This window comes from Mauremys mutica, unplaced genomic scaffold (assembly GCF_020497125.1).
Source record: "Mauremys mutica isolate MM-2020 ecotype Southern unplaced genomic scaffold, ASM2049712v1 Super-Scaffold_100101, whole genome shotgun sequence".
Classification (NCBI taxonomy): domain Eukaryota; kingdom Metazoa; phylum Chordata; order Testudines; family Geoemydidae; genus Mauremys; species Mauremys mutica.
This window is the reverse complement of record NW_025423268.1, coordinates 1,631,188-1,646,307: the sequence shown is the minus strand read 5'-3', so window position 1 is coordinate 1,646,307 and position 15,120 is coordinate 1,631,188. Positions and strand designations below refer to the sequence as shown.

Sequence of the window (15,120 nt, the reverse complement as noted above, 5' to 3'; positions counted from 1 at the left end):
TGAGACTCCAGTGTTTGCAAAAACAGGGTGGGGGGAGCAGAGGGGCTTTTCTATTTCCCCTCCCACAGGCAGCACCTCTCAGCATGGGCTTCCCAGGGCTGGGCTCTTAAAGGCACAGGCATCCCACTGCCTAGACACTGCAGCTCCTCTCTGATGTAACCTACTGAGGTGCTGCAATAGGAGACTCAATTCAGTAAGACCGGGCATTCCCTATACGCCCCCCAGCCAGGGGGCTGTGCACCCCCTCCCCCGAATTTCCCCAACACCCCCAGTGGTCAGGTAGTTACATGCAGCGCTGCCAATGTTGTCACTGGTTGCAAATCTGAATTGAAATTGCAACGTTAACACACACTTTAAAAGCAGATCCAACATATGAAAAATACTTGTACCTGAGAAAGTAAAATAGGTTTGAAAAGACTGGACAAAGCCGGGTTTCCTCACCCAGCTGTTATGTTTGCTGACAATGTCGGTGCATTGGCTTCGGCAATGTTGGCCAACCTCAGAATTTCAAATGATGATTTGGAAGCAAGGTGTGAATGAGCTCTCCTCTGACAGCTAGTGATGAGCCAGGGTTGGGGGAGGCTTTGGGACCAGACTGTATTTACATGAACTCACCTACTCTGCCGAGGTGTCCATCAGACAGAGCTGTGCTGCCTCTGCTCTAGTCAACCTGCGGAACTCCTTGCCAGAGGATGTTGTGAAGGCCAAGACTATAACAGGGTTCAAAAAAGAACTAGATAAATTAACAGAGGACAGGTCCATCAGTGGCTATTAGCCAGGGTGGGCCGGGATGGTGCCTGTAGCCTCTGTTTGCCAGAAGCTGGGAATGGGCAGCAGGGGATGGATCACTGGATGATTCCCTGCTCTGTTCATTCCCTCTGGGGCACCTGACACTGGCGGCTGGCAGAAGACAGGAGGATACGGGGCTAGATGGACTTTGCGTCTGACCCAGTCTGGCCGTTCTTGTGTCTCCCTTGGCGCAGCAGTGACATCCAGTGGGCAGTCAGAGTAATGCACAGAAAGTGTTTTCCTTGGCGCAGCAGTGACACCCAGTGGCTAATCAGGGTAACACACAGACCATGTTTCCCGTGGAGCAGCAGTGACACCCAGTGACCAGCAGGTGGTATCAGACTCTTCTCGTTTGGTAGGGGACTGAAGTGGGCTAGACAAAAAAAATTGGGGGGCACACCTGGCCCCACCCTTCATGAGGCTATGCCTCCCATGCCTCTGCTCCTTCTCAGTTAAAGCCCAGTCTCATCTCCTCTCCCCCCGGCCAGGGTTTAGAGCAATACAACCTTTATTAAAATAAAATAGTAGACAGGGTTTACTTTAAATAGTTTAAATCTGTCCAAATTTTAGTATTAAATCCAAAGTTCTTAAAGATCCCATCAATAACCAAAACCTAAATGAAAAATTGAAACCAACAACAATACTTAATTTAAAACCCAAACATTAAGAAAAACTTTGTTTTTAAAAATAAAAACTAACAAATGCCATAAATTAATAATTTCAACATTTTATCGAAAAGGTGTGCTACAGCAGGATGATTAAATAACATAAAATAAATAAGCCTGACCCCTAAAACCTCCTATAAAGGAATCGAATCCTTGAATACTGGCCAAATCTGTATAAAAAAATGCAGAACTATGTCAAAACTGGTGTTGCAGGTCAGCCATTCGAATCCAGCAAATGTCATTTAAAAGCTCCATTCCAACTAAAAAAATCAAAACAACCCAATAAACCAAAACAGTCACAGCCTGAAACAAACATACACAGAAGCAAAATTAAACCTGTGCCAACATTGGAACAAACGATGTAAATTTCTAATTCTAACTTCTTGTTTCTCCCAGGTGGAAAGTGTTTTGCTTCCCAGTAACCAGATTGTCATTGCAGCTTTCCTTTCACTAAATAAGATTTTTATTAAATATAAATTGCCCTCAGATTTCTCTATGCGAAACTGAATCTTTGCACTAATATCCCAAGTGTGTAGGTGTATCCCCTCAGAGCAGCCCCACACCCTGAGCCCAGGGGAAACTCCCAACTGGTTTGTGCATTTGTAACCCTGGGGCCTGAAGCTGATGAGAGAAAGGGAAATGAGCCATCTTGGAGCTTTCTGACACCACCTGCTGGGAGCAGAGGGAATTGACTGAGTCACGTCCTGGCTAATTTTCACCTTGTTCTCCACCAGCAGGCTCAAGAGTGACTTGACCATGGCAGCACATTTTGGAGCCATTGGGGTGAAATGTGAGTACTTTTGGGGTTGGGACCCACATGAGAAGGGATGTGGACAAACTGGAGAGAGTCCAGCAGAGGGCAATAAAAATGATTAGGGGGCTGGGGCACATGACTTACGAGCACCTACAGGCCATATCCTGTATGTTAAGTTAAGGCAAATTGAGCATCTCTATAGTGTGACCTTTTACTCAGAAAGGAAAAATGACCTTTATCTTGTTACTTAAAGAGAGAAGAACCCACACCTGTTTAAGGCCTTTACCTAGACCAATCAACAATGGAGAATTGCATAGGGGTTTTTTCAGTGTTGTACCCACATAATTAACAGGTACACCACAAGGGAACTTATCTGCATATGTACATATCATCAACACGCACAAACATACTAGCCTATAAAGTAAGCATACCCTAACGTTTTGTGGGTAAAGAAGGAAATTTGGGCATAGGAGGAAGGATTTCCGGCACTTATGCCCTATAAAAGAGGTAACTCACCTCGCTAGAGCACATCGCTCTATCATTCTGACTTACTTCCTCCACTCTCTCTCTATCTACTATCAGTAGGCTGTACTTGTTCTTAAACTTTAAGTTTCAAAGGAACTAGGCTAAGCTCGGTTTCCCTATGTTTTTATTCTTTGTTGATTAGGTTTTGATTTTAACTTATTCAAGTAAACCCAAAGTAACATTAGATTTTTCTAAGCACTGCATCTTTCACTCAAGAATTGAGAAACCTGAACTACAAGGCTGGTCCTGTGTCTCTTACCACCAGGTTATCAAGGAAGGGTGTGAGTATATTAACCAAAACTTTGTTGCATATAATGCCATATGTATCTTTTGAATAGCAGTAATGCAACTGTAACTTCACAACTCAATTAAATTAAATAAAATGTAAGCTAATAAATTAAATTTTCATCATATTTTCCAAATTAATATTATTAGTACATCCTAAATCAGGCTACATGGGACAGAGAGTTGGAGTGCAGGGGGATGAGAGCACTGGCTAGGGAGTGCAGGCTCTGGGGTGGGGTTGGAACGAGAAGTTCCGGGTGCAGTAGAAAGCTCAACGTTAGGGCAGAGAATTGGGCTGTGAGGGCTCTGGAACAAGAGAAATAAGGCATAAGAGAAAAATCAGGCTAGAGCAGAAAATGGTTGGGGGTGTGTGAAGAGTTTGAGCTATAAGAAGAAGAAAAATCTTTCTTCTGCTTGCTGTTAGCAGAGTATCTAAGAACCAGATGAGAAATACCTCTCCCTCGTTACAACATCAACTCTGGTGCGCTTGGGCTCAGTAAGAAACTTGTCTTCTCAGCAGCTCCAACAAGACTGGGTTGGACTAACCCACAAACATCTCCCCCCACCACTCTGATGTGCCTGGCCTGGGACAGGGGCGGGACTCCTCTCCTCTCCATTTGGGACATGGCGGGAAGAGAGATATGACAGGGCTTTACGGGAAATCATTATTTGCCTGATTCATGTGCCAGTCCTAGTCCTTGTTGACCCAAACAAACCATTTATCCTGCATGCTGATGCCAGTTTGGAGGGTCTGGGAGCACTCTCGTACCAGGAAGTGGAAGGTAAATGTAAATCTGTAGCCTTTCCCAGCTGAGGATTGTCTCATAGCGAAACTCGCTATCCCATCCACCAGCTGCAGTTCCTGGCCTTGAAATGGGCCATCACTGAGAAATTTCGAGACTACTTGTCTGGTGCTCAGTTTCAGGTATGCACAGAGAACAATCCACTGATTTATGTGTTAACAAGGGCTAAGCTGGATGCTACAGGGCAGAGATGGGTGGCTACTTTTGCTAGCCATAACTTCAGCATTCAATACCAATGAGTTGGTATAATAGAGAGTGTGATTTATCAGGACCACCAATTCTTGGCTGGTGGGAGGATGTAAGCAGGGTCAGAATGAACTCTATCCTGACATCTGTTGGTGATGTGTTATAAACGCCTTTTGTTGCTGATGTGCATGGTCACACCCACCCTGCATTGCATGATGGGGGTGCTTGTCCAAATGGTCATTTCGGCTGCTGTGGGCTCCCGAATCTCTTTGTTATTAGGGCAGGAGTAATAAAGTGTAGTTATCCTGGTGATATGAATCAAGGACAGTAGAACAGTACTTAGCAGGTCATGATTTCGGGACTCACCCAAACCTACATAAATCTCGTTAGGCAAGGGACATGGGTTCCAAAGCATAGTGAATTAAGAGAGATTGAAAGTGACTATAGTTAGCATTACAGGTATCTTTTGAAGCCTTTAAATGCAGATTATATTTTTTCTCTCTTTAGTTTAAAAATAGCTATTTATGTTTCTACTGTAAATTTAGTTTTATATAACAGACCTAAAATCACTGACACAGGTATACATTTTAAACATATTTGAGATGGTGGGCTCTTATTTCTGTTACAATGTGGAAGTTGTAAACAACTTCATAGTTGGGTAAAATGCTCTTTTCCACTCAGACAGCAAGGAAATTTTGCAGTTTGCACTGTGAGATACGAGCTGGGTTGGGGAAAATGGGGGGGGGGGTGTCACGACTTTTGTGGCACATGCACCACCTCCACAACCAACCTTTGCTACCTCACTCCATAACCCCACACACAGAGCAGCCTGTTACCTCTCAGGACCAAAAGAGACCTTGAAAGAGATCCAACGGCATAAGCTTAGGGGAAGCAACTGCAGCACTAACAACAATTCTAAGAGATTCGAGAATGCCTCTGTCTTTACACACCAGGGACAGCAGAAAGGCCATCAGCAGCACTAGGCAGTCAGTCAGGCAACCGACTGACCAACCAACACCAATTTCTACTTGCCCCGAAGTTTTGGCCTTTGGAACCCATACCCCTTAATGGTGAGGACTTTCCAGGCCAGGGTGAAGCTTTCAGGCCTCAAATGCCAGGTACAGTTACTCTGTCCTTGATCCAAAATAAATGGGAAAATACACTGGATTACTCCTGCCCCAATAACAAAGAGAATGGGGATCCTACAGAAGCTGAAATGACCATTTGGACAAGCTCTCCCATCATGCAATCCGGGGTGGGTGTGACCATGCAAATGACATCACCCCAAAAGGCCTTGACAACACATCACCAACAGATGGCAGGGGAGAGTTCATACTGACCCTGCTTCAACTAGATTGTGGCAAAGATTCAAAAACACTGACCGTTAAAACTCACCAAACGCCCGTCAATTCATCCTCATCGTCGTATCCGCTCCTTATACTCCGCTCCTGAATGTAGCCCTCACATGGACAACATACCCTCCTAACTCAGTGTCTGTATGTTAACCTTTTGCCCCCCAGTCGGGGCCATTGCAGATTATGTATTCCTTATGTCACCCGATCTTAAACCGAACTTCGCACCCCCTGAGTAAGCTGTACGTTGTTCCCGGATCACCAGAAACTTCTACGCCTAAACGCTGTACCGTACACTTTTCTTTTCTTTGAACGTCATCTTAATAAAATGTTGACATTTGTTTGAGATCCCGGCTCCTGTTCCTTTGCAAGGCGTGTGCGTTTGCTCCGGATTTCAGTCTGCTAATACTGCGGGGTGGGGGGGCCGATTGAGCCAGAGGCGCTTGCCTGCTGCAGACACGGCTCCAAGGCTGAACCTCGTCCCCCACAAGCTGAAGGCTTAACTGAAAACAGTTTAAGAAGTGCGCCCATCTCCGGCACTCAGCTACCCAGCTCCCAATGGGGTCCAAACCCCAAATAGATCCCCTTTTACCCTGTAGAAGCTGTACAATCCTGTGACCAGGGCAGCTGCCTAGCAGCCTGCGCATCTGCCTGCCAGGCTCTAATCCAGATAGTGGCGTGGGGGTGGGGGCAGAGGGGGGGTGAAGAGCCAGCAGAGTGGCGCAGTGGGAGCGTGCTGGGCCCATAACCCAGAGGTCGATGGATCAAAACCATCCTCTGCTACACTTGATCCTTTTCCCTCTGGGCCTTCCAGCGAGGCGGTGACTAGCACAGCACCGAGAGCCTAGGCCATGAGGCAAGAGGTGGCTGAGGCGGTGGCCTGCCAGGGAGCTGCCTGGGCTGAAGGCAAGAGGCAGGCCTGGGCATGGCGAGGGCCTCCTGTCCCGGAATGAGGCTGCAGTGCTTCCTGATCCCCTTTTCCCACCCACACCGGCAGGCGGCTGCTGCGGGAGAACACGAGGGAGGCTCTGGGGGCGCTAGGCAGTGCTGTGTGTGTGGCTGTCAGGGGAAAGAGCCGAGGCTCCCAACTCGACCTGCCATTGACTCGCGTGGCTCTGCGCGCCGTCAGCCAGGGCGGGGCGGGGCGGGCCAGGCTGCGGACATGACTCAGGCTTGGGCAGCATGGCCATGCTTTCCTGACGAGGCATGAGGCGGGCCAAGAGCTTTGCACAGCGTGCAGGGAAGTGGGAGGGAGGCGTCTTTGAGCCGGCGTGTCTCGTCCGCTTCTCCCATGCTGCTTGGGCGGAGGCGGGAAGGGAGCGAAATGTTCCCGGCTGAAAGTTTTTGTGCTCGGCCTTGAGGATTAAGTCTGAGCCTCCGGCACGGCTGCTGGGAGATGGGCTTTTGCAGCACAGCCCCCACACTCTTGTAGGCAGCAGGTGAACCCACTGTGTCCAGGAGGGAGCCTTCAAGGCGGCAAAAGGGGAACATCACGGCTCCCAGCAGACCTTGAGGAGCCCACGAGGAGCCTTCAGTGGCATCCCTGGGGGAGCATAACCCCCCCTCCTTTCCATTAACAGATGAACTCACTGACTCATGATACCACAGAGACACCTACCAGCGCTTCCTGCCAGTGCCAGAGCTCACCAGGCACTAGCCTGGAGCCAGGGCCGCTAGGCGCTGCTGAAGAAAAGCCAGCAGAGGGACACAGTGGAAGCGTCCTGTGCCCATAACACAGAGGTCGATTAATCAAAACCCTTTTCTGCCAGCACCAGGCCTCCTGCTTCCTTCACTGGGCCTGCAAGCGAGGGGGCGGCTGGCACAGCACCAAGAGTCTGACCTGTGTGGCAGGAGGCGGCTGACGCCCGCACCCTGCTGGGGAGCTCCCAGAAGTTATTAATGGACAGAGACTCCTCAGTGCCCTTAGTAACAAGGGTTTGGGGCTCACCGAGGCCAGTAAGGGGGGTCACTATGTCGGCCCTATAACCCTGGGTGTCAGGTCACTGTGCAGCTTTGATCTAGAGCTCGGATCCCAACAACCAACCAGCAGCCCACAGCCTCCCTCTGGGTCTGCCCCACCTGGTTACTCCTTACAGGCCGACCTTACCCCCCTTCCAGCCCCGGATTCACCCCCTAATCATCCTACTGCCACTCAGAGCCACAGCTGTGGAGTTGCTGAAGGAGGGAGCGGTGACTCTAGGGTGGGGTTCTTCTCTAAAGATGGCTGGCAGAAAGGTGGTGCTCAGCTCTGTCAGGGACCTGCCCAGGTGCCTCGCTGCCAGGGGATGCAGACGTTTCTGTAAGGCGATTAAATGGGGTATTTGGCTTCTGAATGAATGAGGAATGTGAAATCATGAGAGGGAATTTCCATCCCTCCCTGTCCTGCTCTTCAGGGCCCCAGTGGCCTAATGGATAAGGCATTGGCTTCCTAAGCCAGAGATTGTGGGTTCAAGTCCCATCTGGGATGAAAAACTCCTTCCTTCTTGTATGTTGCAACAAAGCCTTGGTGTTATTTTCCCCAAGGAAGCTGGGAGACGTTTGAACCCAAAGTACTGGATCTTGGGAGCAATCCCCCAGAAATGGCATCTTCCACTTGACAAATGCTTTCTAGACCCATCAGTAGCAAACACTTAATACTAGTGTTTGTCTGAGAATAGAGGGAAGGGGAGTGTTTACTCCGACACCTCAGTGAGTGAAACAGACAGAAAGAGCAAGGCCGTCCTGAAAGAGAATGAATCTGTCTGGAGGCAAAGCAGAACCTGAGAATGAGCCAACAGTGTGAAAAGAAGAACTTCAAATGTGTGTTAGGTGTTAGTTAGGTTGGTCTGACAAATTTCAAGAAAATACCAATGCTCGTAGACTGATGCGGACACTGGCTGCTTCTGATCTTTTACTGAGAATTCATTGAGAAATATTTTCTTTAACTATGTTATGGAATATTAGGTAGGCTATGAAGGCACCATTCCTCCTGCTTTCGCCCTTCGAGACAACACGGCTACATGGCATGCGGCCAGTGCTCACCTTCCAGTCAACTGCTAGAGAAGACAACACAGACAGGGATGGCACCAGGGCAGACTGGAGCTCCGCGGAGATGGTGGGACCAGGTCTCATCAATGGGGAGGTGGCCACCCCACCATGCACAAGGCTGTGCCAGTAAGTGCGGCGTGTGCTCCACGGTGCCCCTACTCACTGCACGTGGTGGTGGGGGGCAGTTACTGAGTTCGGTTGGTTTGGGAAATTTAGGGCTTGGCTACACTTGCAGAGGTAGAGCGCTGGGAGTTAAACCACAGCAGGGAAACCGCTGCCGTGTGTTCACACTGACAGCTGCAAGCGCACTGGAGTGGCCACATTAGCAGCTCTGGCAATGCCACAGAGAGCAGTGCAATGTGGTAGCTATCCCATTGTGCAAGTGGCTGCAACATGCTTTTCAAATGGGGGGCGGGGTGGAGTGTGACAGGGAGTGTGTTGTGTGTACGTGGGGGGAGCGACAGTGTGTTTGGGGGCTGAGAGTGTGTCAGCATGCTGTCTTGTGTTTTCGGACAGCAGCAGACCCCCACCGCCCCTCACACACACTCACAACAGCAGCATTCCACACTAATGGTTGCTTTGTCCCAGAGCAGATAAGCAGCCGGCTGTCAGAAACAGAGCTTTGAAAGGGGATATCCGCATGCCTGCAGCCAATTTCAAAACAATGACCAGAGTGGGCACTTGACTTCAGGTGATTATGGGACATTTCCTGAGGCCAAACACAGTGCAGTGATGCAACACGTCATCCACAGTGATGCCCGGGTATTTCAGCAGGGCTCAGCAAGCTTTATGCTTCTCATGGAGGTGGATTACCAGGAGCGCTCCACCTACAGAGCCCAGGCGCTCCATGTGCCTTGCGAGTGTGGACACCTCAGGAGTTAGGGCACCCGGGGCTGCTTTAATGGGCTCTAACTTGCAAGTGTAGCCAAGCCCCTAGACTATGTCACTTGTGTGACTTACTTGTGCTATTGTAATAAATACAATAGTTGTGCAATGGTCAGAAATTGCACCAGCATAGAAGTATATTAAAGGGAAACCCTAAGGAAATTAAGAGTTTAAATTATCCTCCACATGTCCCGTGTCCCACTAAAATGAATCCAACCCACAGGGCACGTGGGCAGAAGTATCGGTGTCAGGGTGCTACATTGTTAGCACAGTAAATAAGCTGCAAAATAAATGATGTTTAAATGACCTCACTCTATTTTTTACAATTCGGTATTAAGAGGTAATAGATACAGATGTACACCAGGCAGGGTTGTTTGAAGGATGAAGCCTTTATGCTTCCATCTCCCACCACTGTCAAGTTTTAGCCAATTAGGACAAGTCATAGAATCATAGAATTCAAGATCAGAAGGGACCATTATGATCATCTAGTCTGACCTCCTGCAAGATGCAGGCCACATAAGCCGATCCACCCACTCCTTAAGCAATCGACCCCTGCCCCATGCTTCAGAGGAAGGCGAAAAACCTCCAGGGCCACTGCCAATCTACCCTGGAGGAAAATTCCTTCCCGACCCCAAATATGGCGGTCAGCTGAACCCCGAGCATGCGGGCAAGACTCTCCAGCTATACCCTCTAGAAAAAGGCTAACAATATCCTATCATTGACCCATTGTACTAATTACCAGTGTGGCACTTAATTGACCTATTGACTAAGCCCGTTATCCTATCATACCACCCCCTCCATAAACTTATCCAGCTTAATCTTAAAGTCATGGAGGTCCTTCGCCCCCACTGTATCCCTCGGTAGGCTGTTCCAGAATTGCACTCCTCTGATGGTTAGAAACCTTCGTCTAATTTCAAGCCTAAATTTCCTGACTGACAATTTGTATCCGTTTGTCCTCGTGTCCACATTCGCACTGAGCTGAAATAATTCCTCTCCTTCCCTGGTATTTATCCCTCTGATATATTTAAAGAGAACAATCATATCTCCTCTTATCCTTCTTTTGGTTAAGGAAAACAAACCGAGCTCCTCAAGTCTCCTTTCATACGACAGGCTTTCCATTCCTCGGATCATTCTAGTGGCCCTTCTTTGTACCCGTTCCAGTTCGAGTTCATCCTTCTTAAACATGGGAGACCAAAACTGCACACAATACTCCAAATGAGGTCTCACCAATGCCTTATATAACGGGACTAGCACCTCCTTATCTCTACTAGAAATACCTTGCCTAATGCATCCCAAGACCGCATTAGCTTTTTTAACGGCCACATCACATTGCCTACTCATAGTCATCCTACGATCAATCAGGACTCCTAGGTCCTTCTCCTCCTCCGTTACTTCCAACTGGTGCGTCCCCAACTTATAACTAAAGTTCTTGTTAGTCATCCCTAAATGCATAACCTTACACTTCTCACTATTGAATTTCATTCATTTACTAATACTCCAGTTTACAAGGTCATCCAAATCTCCCTGGAGGATATCCCGATCCTTTTCCGAATTGGCAATACCTCCCAACTTTGTGTCATCTGCAAACTTTATCAGCCCACTCCTACTTTTGGTTCCGAGGTCAGCGATAAATAGATTAAATAAAATCGGACCCAAAACCGAACCTTGAGGAACTCCACTGGTAACCCCCCTCCAACCCGACAGTTCACCCTTCAATACGACCCTCTGCAATCTCCCCTTTAACCAGCTCCTTATCCACCTCTGGATTTTCATTTTGATCCCCATCTTTCCCAATTTAACCAGTAATTCCTCATGCGGTACTGTATCAAACGCCTTACTGAAATCAAGATATATTAGATCCACCGCATTTCCCTTGTCTAAAAAAATCTGTTACTTTCTCAAAGAAGGAGATCAGGTTGGTTTGGCACGATCTACCTTTCGTAAAACCATGCTGTAATTTGTCCCAGTTGCCATCGGCCTCAAGGTCCGTAACCACTCTCTCCTTTAAAATTTTTTCCATGACTTTGCATACTACAGATGTTAAACTAACAGGCCTGTAGTTACCCGGGTCACTTTTTTTCCCCTTCTTGAATATAGGAACTATATTAGCTATTCTCCAGTCAAATGGTACAACCCCCATTGACAGCAAATAAGAACAACCTCAGGTCTCAGTAACTGCTGCAGGTAGCAAAGTCCTACAGGGAGCAGTTTCTGGCACTACACCTGCCCAGCTCTGCTCCCTGGCTCTTCTCGGACTCCTGCTCTCTCCTTAGCTCTGCCCCACTCTGACCCAGGCAGTTCCAGCTCCCACGGAGGATGGGACCCCCTGGCCTGGTGACTCCCTCATTACACTGCCTGGCCTGTCAGTGCGGCTAACTTGGAGCTTTGGCCTCTCCCCATTGCCCAGGGGACTGTCAGTCTCAGGGTCCTGATTTCCCATTGGCCCTTCCCCCTTCTATTGGTGCTGGGAACTAGCTAACCAAACCCCCCACTAAGTTTTAGTAAGGGGTTAACAGTCCCTCACTCGAGCCAGCCCCGTGAGAGTCACCGATGTGCAGAGAAAGCAGCACAAGCTGGTCCCATGGTGTAACGGGCAGCACTCAGGACTCTGAATCCTGCAGTCTGAGTTCAAATCTCAGTGGGACCTTGTGTTGGTTTGTGGTAAAGCCCTGGAGCTCACAGTGCTCAACTCCCCTGTCTCCAGCTGTGCAAGAGCCAGTCTTTCCCCTCCTGTTGGGTGACTCACCCCTCCTAGAACCAGGCTCTGGGTGGGATGGCTGCAGTGGGTCAGGGCTCTAGAACTGGCTACTGATGCCTGAGGGTTGGGATTCTCACAGCTTCACCTGATGCTCACAAGTTTGGCACTTGTCACTGTGCTGTTCCTCTTGCCTGCCTGGCACTTGAAGAAAGCAGTGCCAGGGCCAGGCTTCATAGTTAGGAGGGGGAAGAGTCCCAGGCTGGAGCCCAGCACCTCTCCTCCTCTGGGCACCTTTAGAGCAAAAGCAGCTGGTGCTGACAGCTCCAAGGGAAGGCTTATAAGCCACAGGGCAAGAGGAGGGGAGAACCATGCCTATGCATGGCCAGCAGACAGCCAGAAAGACACGGGGCTAGTCTGCTCCCTGGCATGCTGAATCCCCAGTGAAGGCCAACAGCCACTCAGCATGTGGGGCGGCTGCTGATGCTCTGTGGCCAGCATCAGAGGACGGTAGGAAAGCAGGGCCAGCCCACCTGATGGGGCCTCTATCTGTTCCCACTCAAGGTGCTCACTTTTGCAGTGGGGCAGGAGATTTTATCCCAAGAGGCTTTTCCCCAACTGGCGAGAAGCAGAGAAACACCCAGGCTCCCAAGGCACTATGTATCAAGTACCCTCCAGCACAGGGACAGGCGCACACTTGGAAGAGGGAAACTGCTCCACACTCTAGCCCGGGCAGCCGCCCATTTTCTTTGGCAAGTCAGGAAGGGCAAAGGCGAGACTGGAAGCACCTGGGGCTCATGCCCCAGCCTTTGTGACACCCACCCCCCAACTCCTTCCCAGGGCTCTAGCTGAAGCCGGAGCATTGGCCTGAGTGGCCAAGAAGAGGTTCCAGCTGTGAAGAAAGCAGGACTTGCAGCACAAAGTGAGCACAACCACGAGGGGACTCAAATCCTGAATCATCCGATCCACAGGGAGATGCCTTATCCTTTAGGCCACATGATGAGGGGGTCTAAGCTCTTCTTTGGAAAAGGCGACACTGTGTTTCTCAGGTCATCTGCTGAGGGGGGCAGAGACTCTCTGGGCACAAGAAGTTGAGTTCCCAGCGAGACGTGAGACTTAATTCTCTGGAGCCAGGTGCAGGACTTTGGCAGGGAGGCTCAGGCATGGGGGATTGGGGTGCAGCGGATGGACCAGCTGTCTAGGTACAGAGATTTAGTCGCACTGAGGCACAGGAGGGAGGAGGAATCCTGCTGATGGTCAGTGGCTGTGCAGAAAAAAGGGTGTCGATTCCCCCATCCTAAATGAGCTGGTTGGCCTGACTCTTCTCCCCTCTGCAGAGCATGGTGGGGACTGCAGCTCACCTCTTGTGGGGCAGGAGGGCACAGGTGCAGGGCACTGGGCTCCGATGCACCTTGAAGGCAGCTCCAGTGCGGTGGGGCAGGGCAGGGCCTGTGGTTTACGTTCTGCGTTGCCTGGTGCTGGGCCATTGCACAATCCCCAGCCACGCCGCACAGCGCACCCCGAGAGGCGGTGAGGGGCCAAGCAGATGATCCAGCACGAGGGGGTGAGGATGTGTGGTTGGGGGGAGGAAAGGCCTTGGGCTGCACTGGGGGAGCGCAGAGCAGGGGTGACACCCCAGAAACCTGCAGCAAAGGGATGGACAGGTGGGGTGGGTGGATAGAAGAGGCAGTGAGCCTAAAAGGGGAGTGGAGTCTAGTGGTCAGAGCAGGGAGGCGGCTGGGCGCCAGGAGCTCTGGGTTCTATCCCTGGCTCTGGGAGCAGAGGTGGGGGGGTCTAGAGGTGAGAGCAGGGGGACCGGGAGCCAGGACTCCTGGGTTCCATAGTGGTGGCTGTTTTTTCCTGTGTCTCCCTCCCTACAGATCCCAGCCCAGCCCCCTAGCAGAATCTGACTGGGGGAGGGGGTTGCCCTGCCACTCCAGACTCGTGATTCGAACCCCTCCCCCCACGGGCTCTGACATCACGGAATCTCCCCCCCAAGACAGAAAGTAGGAGCCCCTCCCCTCATGTGGAGGAAGCTAGTGAGTTTCTTGGGGGTCTCTGGCGGAGGTGACAGCACCTACCAGACACCCACTCATGGTTGCAAGGAGACCCCCTCCTGCACAGCCCCCTGCTATGAGGGGCCGGGGGCGCCCAGCCAGGGTCAGGAGGTGAGATGGGGATGCAGTGGCAGGAAGGGGGCAGAACTGGGGGTGGTGCCAGGTCTGGTGCTGGCTACACGGGGAAAAACCACACTGCTCCCCCGCAACACACACACACACACACCCCTCCTGGCGTTGGGAGGGGAACAGGTGAAAGGACAAAAGAAGCAAGAGACGAAGAGAAAGGAGGGGGAGAGGGATGGAGGAAGAGGTGAAACAAAAAGGACAAACCCTAATGTCCCCAGTGATTCTAAGGGACAAAATCCCAGGTGCGGAATAAAATTCTGCCTCCTTAAGCTCGTGTTTTCCATGCCTAGAATTCAACTGTCACCTGATGGATCAGACTGAACAGGTTTCAAACCTCGAGGAGGCTCTTACCTTCTAAACAGGGATGTCTGTTTTCTAGTAAAATCACTAAAAGGGAAGGAGAAAACTCAAAAGAGGTTCCTCCTGGCACTCATGTACGTGAACCCGAATACTCTCTCAGTCCTCAAAGAGAGACCTGGAGAAGGAGACTTGCTGAAGCAAAGCCACAGGGGTCTCTGAGGTTTCCCTGGCCCCTCGCCCCTCTCCTGCCTGGCTGATGTCAGCATCTCTCTGTGAGGTCACCACCTCCCCACCACCTTTGACCAATAGTCTGAGGTCCTGCAAAAGGCCTTTGTGATGTCACTGCCACACCCCTCCCTTGCTCTGCTAATGTCCTGCCCCTGGCCAGGCACTTTGGAGGTTTGAGCTACTCCCTGTGGATCACCCAATTAAGGACCATCAGCTATACAACTGACCCATTGAGAGAAGGCAGATACACCTTGTGACTCAGCAAGGTATGCAGGGACCTGCTATGGACAGAACTCAGGTTTTTCTATGCCACGTGCTGGATAGTGTCCTTGAGACAAAGAAAGCAAAGACCACATGGCAAGAGACTATAAAATGCTGATGCCTCATCTCCATCTTGTCTTCAATCCTGCTTCATACCTCTGGAGGGACTTGGCTACAAT

General features: G+C 50.3%; 3 non-coding genes across 3 annotated transcripts; all 3 read left to right on the top strand.

The window, feature by feature from the left end:
• Positions 1-6,070: 6,070 nt before the first annotated feature.
• TRNAM-CAU lies at positions 6,071-6,142 on the top strand. The gene has a single exon. It is a non-coding gene; the product is annotated as a tRNA-Met (tRNA).
• A 1,611-nt stretch (positions 6,143-7,753) lies between these two features.
• Positions 7,754-7,826, top strand: TRNAR-CCU. The gene has a single exon. It is a non-coding gene; the product is annotated as a tRNA-Arg (tRNA).
• A 4,020-nt stretch (positions 7,827-11,846) lies between these two features.
• On the top strand, positions 11,847-11,918 carry TRNAQ-CUG. The gene has a single exon. It is a non-coding gene; the product is annotated as a tRNA-Gln (tRNA).
• Positions 11,919-15,120: the final 3,202 nt, after the last annotated feature.